Source organism: Symphalangus syndactylus, chromosome 12, assembly GCF_028878055.3.
Source record: "Symphalangus syndactylus isolate Jambi chromosome 12, NHGRI_mSymSyn1-v2.1_pri, whole genome shotgun sequence".
Lineage (NCBI taxonomy): Eukaryota > Metazoa > Chordata > Mammalia > Primates > Hylobatidae > Symphalangus > Symphalangus syndactylus.
In genome coordinates this window covers 65,891,139-65,906,238 of record NC_072441.2, presented here as the reverse complement: position 1 = coordinate 65,906,238, position 15,100 = coordinate 65,891,139, and positions in this window count along the sequence as shown.

The following is a 15,100-nucleotide window of genomic DNA, read 5'->3' as shown; positions in this document are numbered from 1 at the left end:
AAATAAGAACTGTACATGATGTTTAAATGTTCTAAAAGATGCTAGACCTCATTAGAATAAGAGACATGCACCATCTCACTGATTGTCACCACCTAGATAAGCAAAAATCTGAAAAAAACATTCTGATGACAAAGCTATAGGGAAAAGGGACCTCTCATACATTGCTGGTGAGAATGCAAAAAGATATATCCCTTAAGGAAGGGAATTTGGCAGCATCTAGCAGTATTGTATGTACGCTCTTTTTGACCCAGTAGTCTCAGTTTGGGGAATCTATCCTGAAGATACTCAGGCAAAAATCTGAAATGCTGTGTGTTCAAAGCTATTCTTTACTATTTTTACTATTTATAAAAGTGAAAGACTGGAAAATATGTCAATGTCAATCAGTAGAGGCCTGGTTTACTGTGGTACATCCATATAAAAGAGGATGGTGCAGGGATGAGGAAGGCTCACTACAGGATATTCTGGATGATCTCCAGGATCTATTGGTAAGTAAACACAGCGAGGTGAAGAGAAACGTGTGTGATATGCTACAATTTATGTTACAATTTATGCAAGAAAGGAGGCAATATGACTATTTATACATTTGCTTGTGTTTTCCAAAGGAAATAATGGAAGATTAAATTGAAAACCAACAAAAATTGCTATCTATGACGGAGGGGAAATCAGTGGGGAGGGAACTGGGGTCAAAGATGGACCTCCCTGAAAGTATCTTGGTTTATGTTTTGACTTTGGAACCAAGCATTTTACATAATTCAAAAACAAAATTAACCAAAAGAAAACATTAAAAACAAATGGAAATAGTTATGTATGTATGCTGGAATTAAACAATTAAGTAAATGGTTGGCAGCCAGGTTTCTACTGTTGGGGTGGGAGCTTTCAGATAAGCAAGGGGAAGAAGCCAGAATGAGCCACACAGCAATGGATTAGAGTTGGAGACATTAGTATGAAATCATGTCTAGCTGAATTTAGACACAGATGCTTACACATAGAAATACTTAGAGATATGCATATATGCACAGGTTAGTCTACATGTGTATATTTCCTTGGCCTGTCAGCTGAGAGGAGCTAGAAGCAATGACACCCCAGTAGCAACAAACATATCTAGCGCCCAGATCTTAGTTTCTGAACCATTATCCAACGAGGGGAACCAGAGCTCCCTGTAGAAATGGCTGATATTAGGATTGGGTCAGGAAAACTACAAGATAAGCCTGGAGCATCTTGTAGTACCAGAAAGTAAGAAAGTGCTCAAAAAGAAAAAAAAAATTAAGGGGTCACGTCTAAAGAACACAAAAGTCAATTGAAGTGCTCCCAATGGCTAATGCTGAACCAATTTGAGCAATAAAATAAATAAAATAGGATTGGGTTATAACTCAAAGTATTCAGTAAATATCTGAGTCCATACTGATATAAATAAATTTTTAAATAAATAATAAGAGACAAATCTCACATGCAAAAGAATTCCAAATAATGTATGGAAATATCCACCTTCAAGGAGATGGAGCATAATTCCCTATTCTTTATGTGTGCGCTGTGCATAGTGACTTTCTTCCCCCCCTCCCCAAAAAAATACAGAAAGGGTGGGGAAAAAAGTAACTTTACAGTGGAGAAACCTGACCGACGCTACCTCAGCCAGGTGATCAAGGTCAACAGCAACAGTGATAAGTCGTCATGTTGATACTATGTACCTTTGATATGTTATGAAAATAGCACTTTATCTCTGTTATCTTCCTCCCAAAACCACATAATTCCAGTCTCATCATGAGAAAAATATCAGATAAATCCCAATTGAGGGACATTTGACAAAATACCAAACCAATATTCCTCAAACTGTCAAGGTTATCAAAAACAAAGTCTGAGAAACCGTCACAGCCAAGGAAAGCCTAAGCAGACATGATTTCCAAATGTCCTGAAACAGAAAAAGGACATTAGGTAAAAACTTTAAAAATCTGAATAAAGTGTGGACTTCAGTAATGTATCAATATTGGTTCATTAATTGTGGCAGAACCACCACATTCATATAAAATATAAATAATAGGGTAAACTGGGTGTGAGAGAGATGGGAACTCTTTGTATTATCCTCATCATTTTTCTGTACATCTGAAACATACGAAATAAAAAGTTTACTTGAAAATCTGAAACAAATAAATCTAGCTATATACCAAGTTGATTCTATAAACATGAAGAGAATTATTTTAAGTGATTTTGAAACAAATATACACGCATATATTTTGAGGACAAATATACACACAAAGAAATTTGTATTGCCTTCAGTATTATTATGCTAGTTGCAATATTGGTATTTTGTACCAATTTGGAGAAAGAGAAAGAGAGAAAATATATAACTATGTTAATATCATTAGGAGCCAAGCTTTTCAGCATAAGAGAGAAGGAATAAAAATATAAAACCGAAGTATATAAAAATATAATTTTTATTTGAATTGGAAATATAAGTATAAATTCATAATTTACTTTTTCTCTTTTAAAATAGTGCATATTTCCTAGCTCTAGCCAAAGAAAATGGCCAGGATTGACGAGCAATGGGCACCCCTAGAGCCCAGATTATAATCTCAAAGGACCATTACCCACTAAACAGAATCAGGGTTCCTTGGAGAAATGGCTACTTACAGATCTGCAATAGATGAGCCTGGGACATCTTGCCATAACTGAAAGCAAGAAAATCATGGAGATTACGAGTTCATGTCAAGAAGACAAACAGAGAAGCCAACTTGAAGTGGTCCCCATTGGCCAAGGAGGGACAGTTTGAACATGAAAAAAAGTAATGACTGAGATAGATTGAAACACATCAAGTATGTTAAAATCTATGAGCTCATAATGTCCCTCCCTTATAAGAAAGAAAACTTCATCAGTCATCTTTGGGGAATACTAGGGCATCAATCATTCGGATAAATATGAAAATGATAAATAAAAGGAAAGAATAAGGCTTTTATCTTGCCTTTCCTGTACAGACTGAGTTTCTTGGCAACCAAATATTTTATAAAGGAAATTTCTTCTCTCTAGAAGAATCATAGCTAATAAATGCAGGAGGAAAGACAGAACTAGAAAATCACTGAAATAGTAGAACCAGGCAGCGATCAAATTGCCTGCCAGAGCCATTAAATAAAATGTTAATGGAGAACTTTATAGTGGATGGATCAGGCTGACCACACTTGAACCCACTGATCAACCTTAACTAAAAGTGAAACAGCCAGGCGTAATGTTCCTCCACCTGTGGAATATTCTTGCAAAAAAAAAATTGAATCTAATCAAACTTCTAACCATCAGCTTACAGGAAATAAGAGAGGAAACATGTTAAAAACAGCACTGCGAAGATATAATCAGTCAAATCCAGAAAGTGGGAAATTCTGCAGGAGGAATGATACAGTTTCCTCAACAAATAAATGACACTAAAATAACGGAGGGAGCTACTGTAAATTAAAAGAGGCATCCCAACCAAACACAATGTATGGATCATTTTGAATCCTGATTTGAATAAACCAAATGCAAAAAGACATTTTGAGGCTACTGTGGAAAACTGATCACAGACTGAGAATTTGATAATTAATTTTGTTTTTTTTTTTTTTTTTTTTTGAGACAGAGTCTCGCTCTGTATGATGCTGGCATTGTGATTATGTTAAAAAAAAAGTCTTTATCTGCTACAGAAATGCACTGAAGAACTAATGGATGAAAGAGTAAGAGGATAAGAGTCTGGAATTCACTTTAAAGTACTCCAGTACTTTTGCCTCCAAAAAAGTGGTACAGCTGGGTAGAATTGAAACAAGAATAACGGGATGTTGATAGTTATGGAAGCTGAACGATGGGTGCATGAGATTCTTTATACTATTCTCTCTGATAGATAATATACTATTCTCTCTAATGTTTAAACATGTTCATGATAAATAGTAAAAAACTTTGTTTTAATTTTAAAAAATTGGTACAATTCCAGGCACAGTGGCTCATGCCTGTAATCCCAGCACTTTGGGAGGCCAAGGCAGGCAGATCGCTTGAGCCCAGGAGTTCGAAACCAGCCTGGGCAACATAGTGAAACCCCATCTCTACATAAAATACAGAAAATTAGCTGGGCATGTTGGCATGCACCTGTAGTCCCAACTACTCAGGAGGCTGAGGTGGGAGAATCACCTGAGCTCGGGGAGGTCGAGGTTGCAGTGAGTTGTGATCACACCACTACCCTCCAGCTTGGGAGACAGAGTGAGACTCTATCTCAAAAAAAAAAAAAGATTAGCACAAGTGTTTTGGGTACCAAGGAGATTTTAATTCTAGGTTGGGGGTCTTTTAAGCAAGCAGCCCAGGTGGCTTAATTCAGCCCTGGACTCAGATAGTCCAGGACCAGACTGAGAGAATCTGCCCTAGTTGAGCAGTGCTCTGGGTAGGAGGCAAGCTCTTCATAGGGATTTATTGAATGAAGATTAAGTCTGTATTTCGGTCAGGAGTTGAAGTTGGAAAATTCTGTCCATATGGAAGAAATATGGGAAAAAGGAAACATGATAAAAACAGGCAAAGAGAATATTTCATGGGCCTGACCAGGATGCCCAACCCCTAGGGTTGCATAACATCATCTTTCTGTGAGAGCCCATTTCAGAACAGGGTATTCCGGATTCTCTGAACTCATTAACTGAAGGATCAGTTGGATTCTCAAAGACTTGCTAAGTAGATGCCAGTTCTGAAATTATTTCCTCCAGCTGTCGGGCTGTGCATGTATACAGTTGCTTTAGTCTGGTTTATTGCAGGATCCAGCAGTCTCCCTCTGTCTTCTACCCAGAGGCCAAGAAAAGTATGTTTTCTGAGGCTGGTGACCCTCCCATCTTCTTAATTTGCTTATATGCATATTTTAGCTCAGTTGCCCACAATAACGAAGAAGGAAATCATCAGAGTCTGTGCTTCTGTACGGTAGTCTCCTAAGATCTCTGAGAAAGCAGGTCTGTTTAGGTAAACCAGAAGTAAGAATCCTCCCGAGGTATCTGAGCTACTGAGTTTAATTGGGCTGCAGCTGCTTTTCCTCCTCCCGCACTCCTTCCTGGTTCAGCTTGCAGACCACAGGGATTTACCAGTTAATTGGCTGTTTCTACGATTGTCATTCACTTAGGCATTCTTCCCTCTTCTTTGTTACCACAAAATGCTTCTCTTAAAATTATTTGCCTTCCTATGAATCCTGAAGACAAATGCGTGACACATATCTTTAGGATTTGTTAAAGAGAGGGAAATCTGTATGGGGAGGTGGTGTGTATGGTAGGATTTGGGGTGTTGCTGTGAACAGAGTCGGAGTACAGCTGGAACTCTTGTCCTGGGTTGTATGTTATATAAAGGTACTGGACCTGTTTCAAGTCTCAGAACCAGTTGGGCAGGTTAAGGGAGTTCCTTTTTATTTCTTACCACTCAGTTGAACAGAGGAAACTTTCAACTTCATTAGGTAAATGGTTTACTTGGGATTGTTGAGAAAGATTAGCAACCTGGGCGTAGGTTTCATGGCTCTAGCATTTTTTCAGCTAGACATGAGGCCCCCAAAACAGATGCAAGGCTACAGAATTGAGCAGAGGCCCACCGGACCCCAGCTCTCAGTTCAGCTTTCGACCTAGGCTGCCAGTGGTTTTTCAACTTGGCTGGCTTCTGACAAAAAGTAATGAGAACCACTGCCAAAATCGATACATCATGTTTGTATGTCTGCCTGTCGCAGGTTTGACACTCCGTCTCCTCCCCTAATTGCTTTGTGTCAAACTGCTGCCTTACTTTCTACCAAAGTGTCCCAGAGCCTCGCTCCTTTGCCAATTTAGTGGAAACTTTCGGGGGTAATTCTAAGAGTGTGCCTCTTCAGAGGGCTTTGTCATTTTTTTTTTTTAATGGGAGTTTTGCCATTTAAGGATCCTAATTGGTTCCTAGGAGATGAGATGATTCTTTTGGCTCCCACAACCTCTATATTTCTGCAAGGCCATTTTCTGTTTACCAAATAAATATACCAGTCCAGGAGCCAAATGGAAATCTGTTCCCAGCCCTCTCCACTAAAGAAGAAAAGAATGCTATATGTTGTAAATTAAAAAGAAAGTCTAGGGGTTGAATTTGAAAAAGAGGCTCTTTTAATTCAGAAGTTCATGCCAGTGGTAGGTGAGGTCAAATGGATTACAGTAAATACCTTGCAAATGTGTAGTATGTGTCTTGCAACTCAGTTGCCTTTTCTGCTCCCTCTAGTACCCAGAGCAGGTGGGGTGCAGGGGGTGGTGGGGAGGGAGGAGTGTTTTAAAAATCTCAGTATCGGCTAGGCGCAGTGGCTCATGTCTGTAACCGTAGCACTCTGGGAGGCCAAGGCTGGTAGATCACTTGACCCAGGAGTTTGAGATCAGTCTGGGCAACAAGGTGAAATTCCATCTCTACAAAAAAATACAAAAATTAGTCAGATGTGGTGGCATGTGCCTGTAGTCTCAGCTACTCAGGAGGCTGAAGCAGGAGGATCACTTAAGCCAGGGAGGTCAAGGCTGTGGTGAGCCGTGAACCCACCACTGCACCCCAGCCTGGGCAACAGATGGAACCTCTGTCACACACACACACACACACACACACACACACAAAATCCCAATGCCCAGACAGCTCCCCAGATCAGTTTAATCTCCATCTCTGTGGAAGGCTTTTGCTTGTGTCTTCATTTGCTTTAATTTCCCTGCTGATGCCAGTATGCTACACAGTCAAGAACCACCTCTCTAGTGGAAAGACCAAAGCGCTGGGAATAAAATTAGCAATTTTCAAATCCTCCCTTTGCCATTAATAAATTTGTTGGACTAAAAATCATGAGTGACTCTATTCTAAGATGATTTGAGCTCTAAAATTCTATGATTCTCTTTCAACTGGTCTCTCTCCTGGAAACAAAGAACACAGCAGGGCCAGCTGTTTTTCTGTAACACCTGGCACTTCTCTAAAGCTATCTACCCTGTAAAAAGATCTGTCTAATCGGGTCACTGTGTTGGTTAAGTCCAGATTGACTTACCAGGCTTAAGTAAACAAGTAGTGTTTGTTTACAAAGGGAAAACACAAGCTACACGGTGCTGCTGATACTTATGGGCCTACCAGCTAGTTTCAAATGAGTAGTGGAATTTTTCTTAATGCATATTTAAGTCCTCTAGTTGTGCTAGTTTCCAATTCCTCCCATGCTCAGTTAATTGGAAATACATCCTTCTCAGGAATGCCTTACAATATAAATGGATCCCCTACCTCTCCCCGACTGGTGGAAATTTAAATACTTAGAAAGCTAAGGAGACTGTGTTATCCAAAATGGGCATTTTTGTCTGGCCTGGACTTTAAATAGATATTATTGTAGTTGCCTAAATGGATAGAGAGAAGCTTTAACTCCTGAACTAAGGTGCAATTAGTCGGGCATAAAGGAACTCTAAAGGGATACTAATTACTTTTTAAAAGATAAATTGAATTGAACCAGAGAAGCAGAAAATTACCTTTGTTGAGAATAATCTTGGTTGTTTAAGAAAGGGAGGGCTTGTGGAAATAGGAACGACTAAATGAGGATGGCTAAGAGGAGGCCCTTACCACTTTCTTGGCCAAACAGAAATCCCAAGGTGGAAACTTTAAACTTGAATGCCACCGGATTAAGGCAAGGCTGTCTTTCCAGACTCTGGTAACCTACATGCACACCTTAAACCCCAGCCAGCAATTGTTTTGACATCTTACAGCAAGGAGTCCCAGTGTTATGTGTAAATGTTATCTCAAAGGGTGTGTGATGAAACTGCCTAAATGAAGCTAATTTAAATGCAGTTTCATTTTTTTAATGGACCTGCAGGGCAGGGGTGAGGCAGTGCTCCTCTCTGTGAACTCCACAGCCCTTTAGGGTGCTTTATGTGGAGAGTGAGTTCAGTGTGTTTGTGGAAACAGTTGCATTTATAGCTCTGTGAGTCAAGCTTGGGAGACAGCAAAATCAAACTCAACATGGAGTGTCACAGCTGCAAAAACACTGGGAGCTGGTGACCAGAGGCAAATCCAGAGATGCTCTTTTGAGAAGAAGCCATTCAGAAAAGTCACCTTCCTGCCCCTAAAACGTCTGAAAGAGGGCTGAGGATATGTCTGGTTTTATTCTGTACTGTATGCAAATAAATGGTCCTTGGTGTTTTCCTCATGTAACTGAGCACAGAAAATAACAAAGTTCAGAAATGTTAAGTTAATGAAGTCCATTGGTAACCACTGGACACTTCTCTGCCCTCACCCTCCTCTACCTCTCAACAGCATTTGCAAGGCTGGCCAGCCCTGCCTTCACCTTCCTCCTCTCTGGGTTTCTCTTCCCACCTGCAACCTCCTTTATCTAGTCTCCTTTGCTGGCCCTTACTAGCCACCTGACTGGTGCTGGAAAGCCCTGTGCTTGGCCTTGCACCCCGTCCTCTCTGTCTCACTCTGCCTCTCAGGGATCGCATCGATGGCTGTGGCTTTAAACACCACCTGTACACTGATAACTCTCTTGCTACTGGGCTGCACACTCAAAAACACCCAACCACCTGCTCACACCTCCCCTTGGGAGTCTAACAGGCATCTGAATCCTAACAAATCTAGAAAAGGCCGGGCGTGGTGGCTCACGCTTGTAATCCCAGCACTTTGGGAGGCCGAGGAGGGTGGATCACGAGGTCAGAAGATCGAGACCACGGTGAAACCCCGTCTCTACTAAAAACACAAAAAAAATTAGCCGGCGTGGTGGCAGGCGCCTGTAGTCCCAGCTACTCGGAGAGGCTGAGGCAGGAGAATGGCGTGAACCCGGGAGGCGGAGCTTGCAGTGAGCCGAGAGTGTGCCATTGCACTCCAACCTGGGGCGACAGAGCAAGACTCTGTCTCAAAAAAAAAAAAAAAAAAAAGAAAAGGACCTTCATTCCTACCCTCCCTGCTTTGACTCTCCCTGTGCTCTCCATTAAGAAAAGTGGGACCACCTCGCTGCTCCACCAAAACCTAATCGTCATTCTCAGCTCTTCCCTTTTCCTCTAATCCATCTGTGAGCTCGGTCAGTTTTGTCTCCAAAATATCTTCCTAATCCTCCCACTTATCTCCATTACCACTTTCCCATCCTCTCTGGCCCAGACGATTGTCCTAGCTGCCTGGCTAATCTCCCTTCCTTCACCCTCGCTCCCCACAATGCATTCTCCATACAGCAGCCACTGTGAACTTGTTAGAACGAAAATTAGATCATGTTAATCACCTGATGAAAACCCTGAACTGTTATCCCAGGAACGCCAGCATATCTAGTTCTGCAAAACACCATGCTAACAGATTAAAGGAGAAGAAGCGCCTGAGCATCTCAGCTGATGCAGAGAAAGCATTCAACAAAACTCAAACTTTTTCCATGATAAAAATTAAAAATAGAAGAGAACTTCCTTAACCTGAAAAAAGTGATAAAATGCATTTTAAAAAAAAGAGCAGAAGTAAAAGAGATTGTGGTGCTGAGGAAGCTGAGTTCTGGATTGCAGTGTTAAATTGAGTGGTCAGAGTAGGCCATGCTGAGAAGGAAAAACATAAGAAGTTGGAGAATGGGAAGAAATAGGTTGGAGGGTGGGGAATGAGTCAGACAGGGAATGCAGGGAGCTTTAATTGCATCATAAGGTTGTCTTTATTATACTTGGTAGTAGGTTCATTTATTACCTGCATCCTTTGGTTTGCCTGAAATATTTCATCATTATATATATATATATACATTTTTTTTTTTTTTTTTGAGATGGAGTCTCACTCTGTCGCCCAGGCTGGAGTGCAGAGGCGCGATCTCGGCTCACTGCAAGCTCCGCCTCCTGGGTTCACACCATTCTCCTGCCTCAGCCTCCCAAGTAGATGGGATTACAGGTGTGAGCTACCGCGCCTGGCCCATATTTTCTTAAAGAGTGGATTAGAAGCCTCAGTGGCTGGACACCAGCTAGGCCAGTGGGGAGAGGCTGAGCTAAGACAGTAGCAGTGAGGATGAGGAGGGTCTGTGTATACCCACCATACCAGGGACAGGGATCCTTAGGGGGTTATGACTGGCTGAGCATGGGAGGAGAGAAGAGAGACGTTGAGGATGACTTGCTGGTCACTGCACGAGTGACTGGAGAAGGGTGGTGCTGTGCCTGGGACATATGAAGAGAAGCAGACCTAGGGGTGAGCAGTGAGCAGGGCGAGGGGCCCTGAGCCCAGTTTTGGACCAAGATGTCTCTGAGGTACTGGCTGATGTTCAAGAGCAAAAAAGAGGAAAGAAATGAAAGTGTGTTTCCCATCTATGGCTCTGTGACGCAAAGGTTGCCAGCTTTCTAGCCAGACACGAAGGTCAAGACCCAGGCTCAAGCTGAAATTCTATTCCCCCAAAGCATCTAGGTGCTCAGGTGCAGCTCACACCCCTGGATTCCATGCTCAGAAACTCTGGAAACCCCCCTCTCCCCTAGGGCCCCAGCCCAAGCCACTGCACAGACTACTCAGGGATTGTCAGAGCTGGGAAGGACCTCAGAGGTCAACTAGTCAGTAGCACCCCCTTCTTTTAATAGTTCTAAATTTTAAAATTGATTTACATTCACAGAAAAATTGCAAAGAGAGCACAGAGTTCCCATATCCCCAACGCTCATCTTCTCCTACGATTACCGTCTTACACTGGTATATTTATCATAATTAATGAACCGATTTTGATACATTATTGACTAAGGGCCACATTCAGGCATCATGTCTCATTAGGCTCCTCAGGCTTTCCTTGTTTTGGATGACCTTGACAGTTTCGGGGCGTGCTGGCCAAGTATTCTGTATGATGTTCCTTCCTCACCTCCGTTGGGATTTGTCTGAGGTTCTCTCCTTCCCTTCCTTTTAAAAGTAGCAGAAGTGCGAGACTCCGTCTCAAAAAAAAATAAAAATAAAAAAATAAAAAAAAAAGCAGAGGTGGCCTCCTTCCCCCTCAAACAGAAAGAGGGAATAGCTATGGTTAAAGCCTGAGGTAATGGCAGAAGAGCCTCAGCCTCAAGGCATCTCTGCAGACTCTGTGAGGCTCTCGGAAACCTAGTCTAGAACAATCCCTCATTTATAGACCAGGAAGCTGCTCTCCCCAGCCTCCACTCCCCTTTTCTGGGCAGGAACATCCCCATCACCCACCCACTTCAGTTGCATACGTCTCCTTCCCACATGAATTTCCTGTCCCACAGGGACCTACAAATAGACAATCTCTCTTATTGTACTGATCTCCAACAGCCAGCCCCCTCCCAACCTTACACATACTTGAATTGATCATTGCTGCCAAAACGTACAGTCGTCCCTCGATACCAGTGGGGGAACTGGTTCCAGGACTTCCAATGTGGATACCAAAATCCATGAATGTTCAAGTCCCTGATATAAAATGGTGTAGTATTTGCATATTACTAATGTACAGCCACCCCTATACTTCCAATCATCTCTAGATTAGTTATACCACCTAATGCATGTAAATGCTATGTAAATAGCTGTTATACTATATTGTTTAGGGAATGATGACAAGAAAAAAAGTCTGCACATGTTCAGTCCAAACACAATTTTTTATCAAATATTTTCTATCTGTGGTTGGTTGAATTCACAGATGCAGAACCCGTGGATACAAACAGCTGACTGTAATTATATTCAGATCATTTAGCTCAGCCAGATGGGTCAGTGAGTCAAGGACTGCTTTGAGAGGTTAGCCGGAAAAATGTGCATTCAAAGTCTTGTTTCACCATTTCAAGGGCTCATGAAACTTCTGGGAATGAAACAGATTCCAACGAGGAATCCCTGAGACAGGACAACATATGGAATACACACACTCTATGTGAAATTAGAGGTGACCAATCTCCCCAGCACCTTTAGACCACGGAGTATACCCAGAACACTCAGGTTTGTCAAGACCCAGGCTCTGGTGTCCAGCAGACCTGGGCGAATCCCAGCCTGTTGTCCTGCTAGTACCTACCTGGGTGAATCCTCTGCACCTCCCTTCGACACTCTGTAAAATGGGGATAATGTTGAACTCAGAGGTTGTGGTGCGGACTGAGTGAGACAAAGCCCAGCACAGTGTCTGGCCAAGCTCGATAGCTGTTGGTATTATCATTGCCGTTGTTATCACCAGACACTGACAACATGGCCTGCTCCTTTTCCCTCTGCCATTCTCACTTGCCAGCAGACTGTGGGTGGAACAACACACAGACCTAACACTCTTCTAGGATCCATACTCTTTAAGGCAGTTACCAAAAGGGAACATTTCTAAGTCAACTGAAGCCCAGGAAGCAGCTCAAAACTCAAAATAACCTTTAGGATAGGGGGCGCTTTTGACTTCATCTGGATTGCCTTGGCTGGAGACAAGTACTCTTAGGGAAGGTCTCTGCATGTTCTTCCGCTAAGCAGTGCTTTTCCAACTGTAGGTTGCACCCCATTACTTGGATATTGAAATCAGTTTGGTGGGCTGTGACCAGGAAAGAAGAAAAGAAGGAATGAAGGAAGGAGGGAAGGAAGGAGGGAGGAAGGGAGGGAGGGAGGGAGGGAGGGAAAGACAGGACTAAAATATCAGAGGGCATCATTTGTAGAAAGTATAATATTATTTCAGGAAATTTGTTTTACATGTGTGTGTGCTGGGTCATGATGTAAAATGTCTTTCTTTCTGTGGTTAGTGGTCAAAGAAGTATGTGAGCCACTACTCAAGTGTAGGGGAGAGTGAGGTATAAGGAGTGTTTATTAAGCCCATCCAAAGAACAAAACATAACAGAGTACTTTTATGACCAAGGGAGTCAGGACTAAGGATAGAGACTGAATGGAAGGTACTGGAAGGTGCTGGAACCTTTCCCACTCCACCACAGGCCCCACCTATACCTCAGGTTATTATGGTATCCATTTCTGGCGCCTTTCAGGGATTAGCAGTTTAAAAAATAAACACCAACCCCTGAAATCATAAGGGCTTGTGTCCTCGTTGGCAGGGGCAGAGGGAGAAAGGAGGGTTCTGTCCTATTATCAGTGCCATGGGAGCAGGCCTGAGGATGAGGGCCTTCACAGGAACCCTGAGTTCCATCTTGGACCAGCTGTTTTTGAGGTGCTGGTTGAAGTTCAATGGCAAAAAAGAGAAATGAGACCAAAGTGTGTGTCATATTTATGGTTCTGTAATGCTCAGACTCAAAAAAGCCCTAAGGGATACAGTAGGAGGTGGCAGCATTAACAAGCCCAGGGCAACTGGAGCGAGAGAGCTGCCCGGGCCTGAGAGAGACCATTTGATCCAGCCCCCACTTCCATGGCTTCCCCCACCCTCAGGGTAGAGTGGAGTCTCTTTAACCCTGCTCACAAGGGCCCCTCATCTCCCTGGCCCTCTGGATCTGCCCAGCCTCATCACTCCCTCCAGGGACTCCAGAGTCCACACATCCTAAAAAGCTTGCAGTTCCCACACCGTCCTCTCTTTCTTCTGGCCTTGAATGTTTTACTCAGACTTTTCTTTTTCCTGGAACATGTCAGGCCTTGTTCCTCAGGCCTCATCTTAGCAGTCACCTCCTTCCTGCTAACACCAGGGGTGATTGTTTCTCTGTGACTTCCCTGTGGAGGCATTTCTGTGTGTAGCTGCTGCCCCTCTAAGACTGAGCTCCTGAGGCAGGAACTGGGTCTAGCTATACTCCCACAACTTTCTGGAGCACTCCATGGCACAGCATGGGTGCTGGATTGATTGTTTATTGAATGAGTAGGTAGAAAGAGTGAGCACTCTCCTGGGGTCAGATCTGGCAGGCTTTGTATCAGGAATTTCTAGGAGTCTGAGCCATTAGGGAGTCTCTGGGAGCAGCAGGATTTGAAGTCTAGGGACAGATCTCAGTCAGAGAGGCCAAGAGACCACACCAAGTCAGAAGCCTGCATTGCCCAGAGTCACAGAAAGATGGGTGGGGCCAGCCAGGACTGTGCTACAGAACAGGTTATGGCTGTTCCCTTAATTTTTATTGCCCTGGCTGTGAGTGGACTGTGGGGCCCAGCTCCTGTCCCCAGGGCACCTTAAAAGAACTTTAGGACCTTTGACTCCAAGTTCAAATGTGGGAAAGCCACAAGGTGTGTTTGGGGCGTGGGAAAAAGAGCAGAATGGCTGGGACAGTGTCACTCCAAAGCCAGGTGGGGAAGAGGCAGAGCAGCAAGGAATAGATTTTATTTGAGGAAATGGGAGACCACCAGAGCGGGGCTGGGCTAAACCACTGGCCCCTATAATTGAATGCAAATTTGGGTGTGTTTTTCTAGGAAGACCATAGCTTTCATCAGATTCTCAAAAATGTTGTGACCACCAACAGTAAGCAAACACTGCATGAAAGGCTCTTGAGCAGGTTTTGGGAATATTGCTCTGGCAACAGCACATGGTAGAATGGAGTTTCACCAGTTTCCCTGGTGGAAAAACATGTTCCATGGCAAGATAGTGTGTAAATATTTGAGATCTGACATTTGGTTGTTTGATAAGATTGTCTGCCTCTCTGCATATGAGTTAGAAATTTTTCTTTTCTAATAAAGGTTGCCCCCTACTTTATATGCCGGTTACCGTCATGGGAACTAGCTGCTCAGCTGTGTGGCCTCAGCCGTCTCCAACAGTGAGGTTTTTCCCTTTGTTCCTTACCTGACAGCTAACTTTCAGTCTGCCTGGGGCTCCCACCCTTCGGTCCTGCTTCTCATCTCATTCTAGATTGGTCTGGTGCTGGGTCATTTATTCATTAAACAAATTTCTTTTGAGTGCTGACTATGTGCTAAGCATTGTGCTAAGTGGTGCAAAAGTCCTGTTCCTTGACTTCAATAAACTACAATGCAGTGGGAGAGGCACCTAAGGAGTCAGGCAGTGACAGCGTGTGATAAAGGAAACCGGCATAGGGTTCTACTCCAGCAGAGGGGAGGGAACTAGTGGGGCCTGGGTCACCTGAGACAGGACCTGTGATAGCGAGGGGGGAGGGGAAGGCCGCCAAGTTGAGGCCTCATCTTGTTTCTGTGCCAAAAATGCCTTGAAGCCTCACTGAGTTTGAACTTTCCTCAAATATTCAGATGAATCTCACTGTAGCCCTCTGTATAGTCTAAGACCAACTACTGTTAGCTTCGTGTGTTTTTTCCTTTTTCTTACAGGTTCTGGGAGGTTGTCTTAGTCTGGTCTATTTTTTGCCACTATAACAGAATA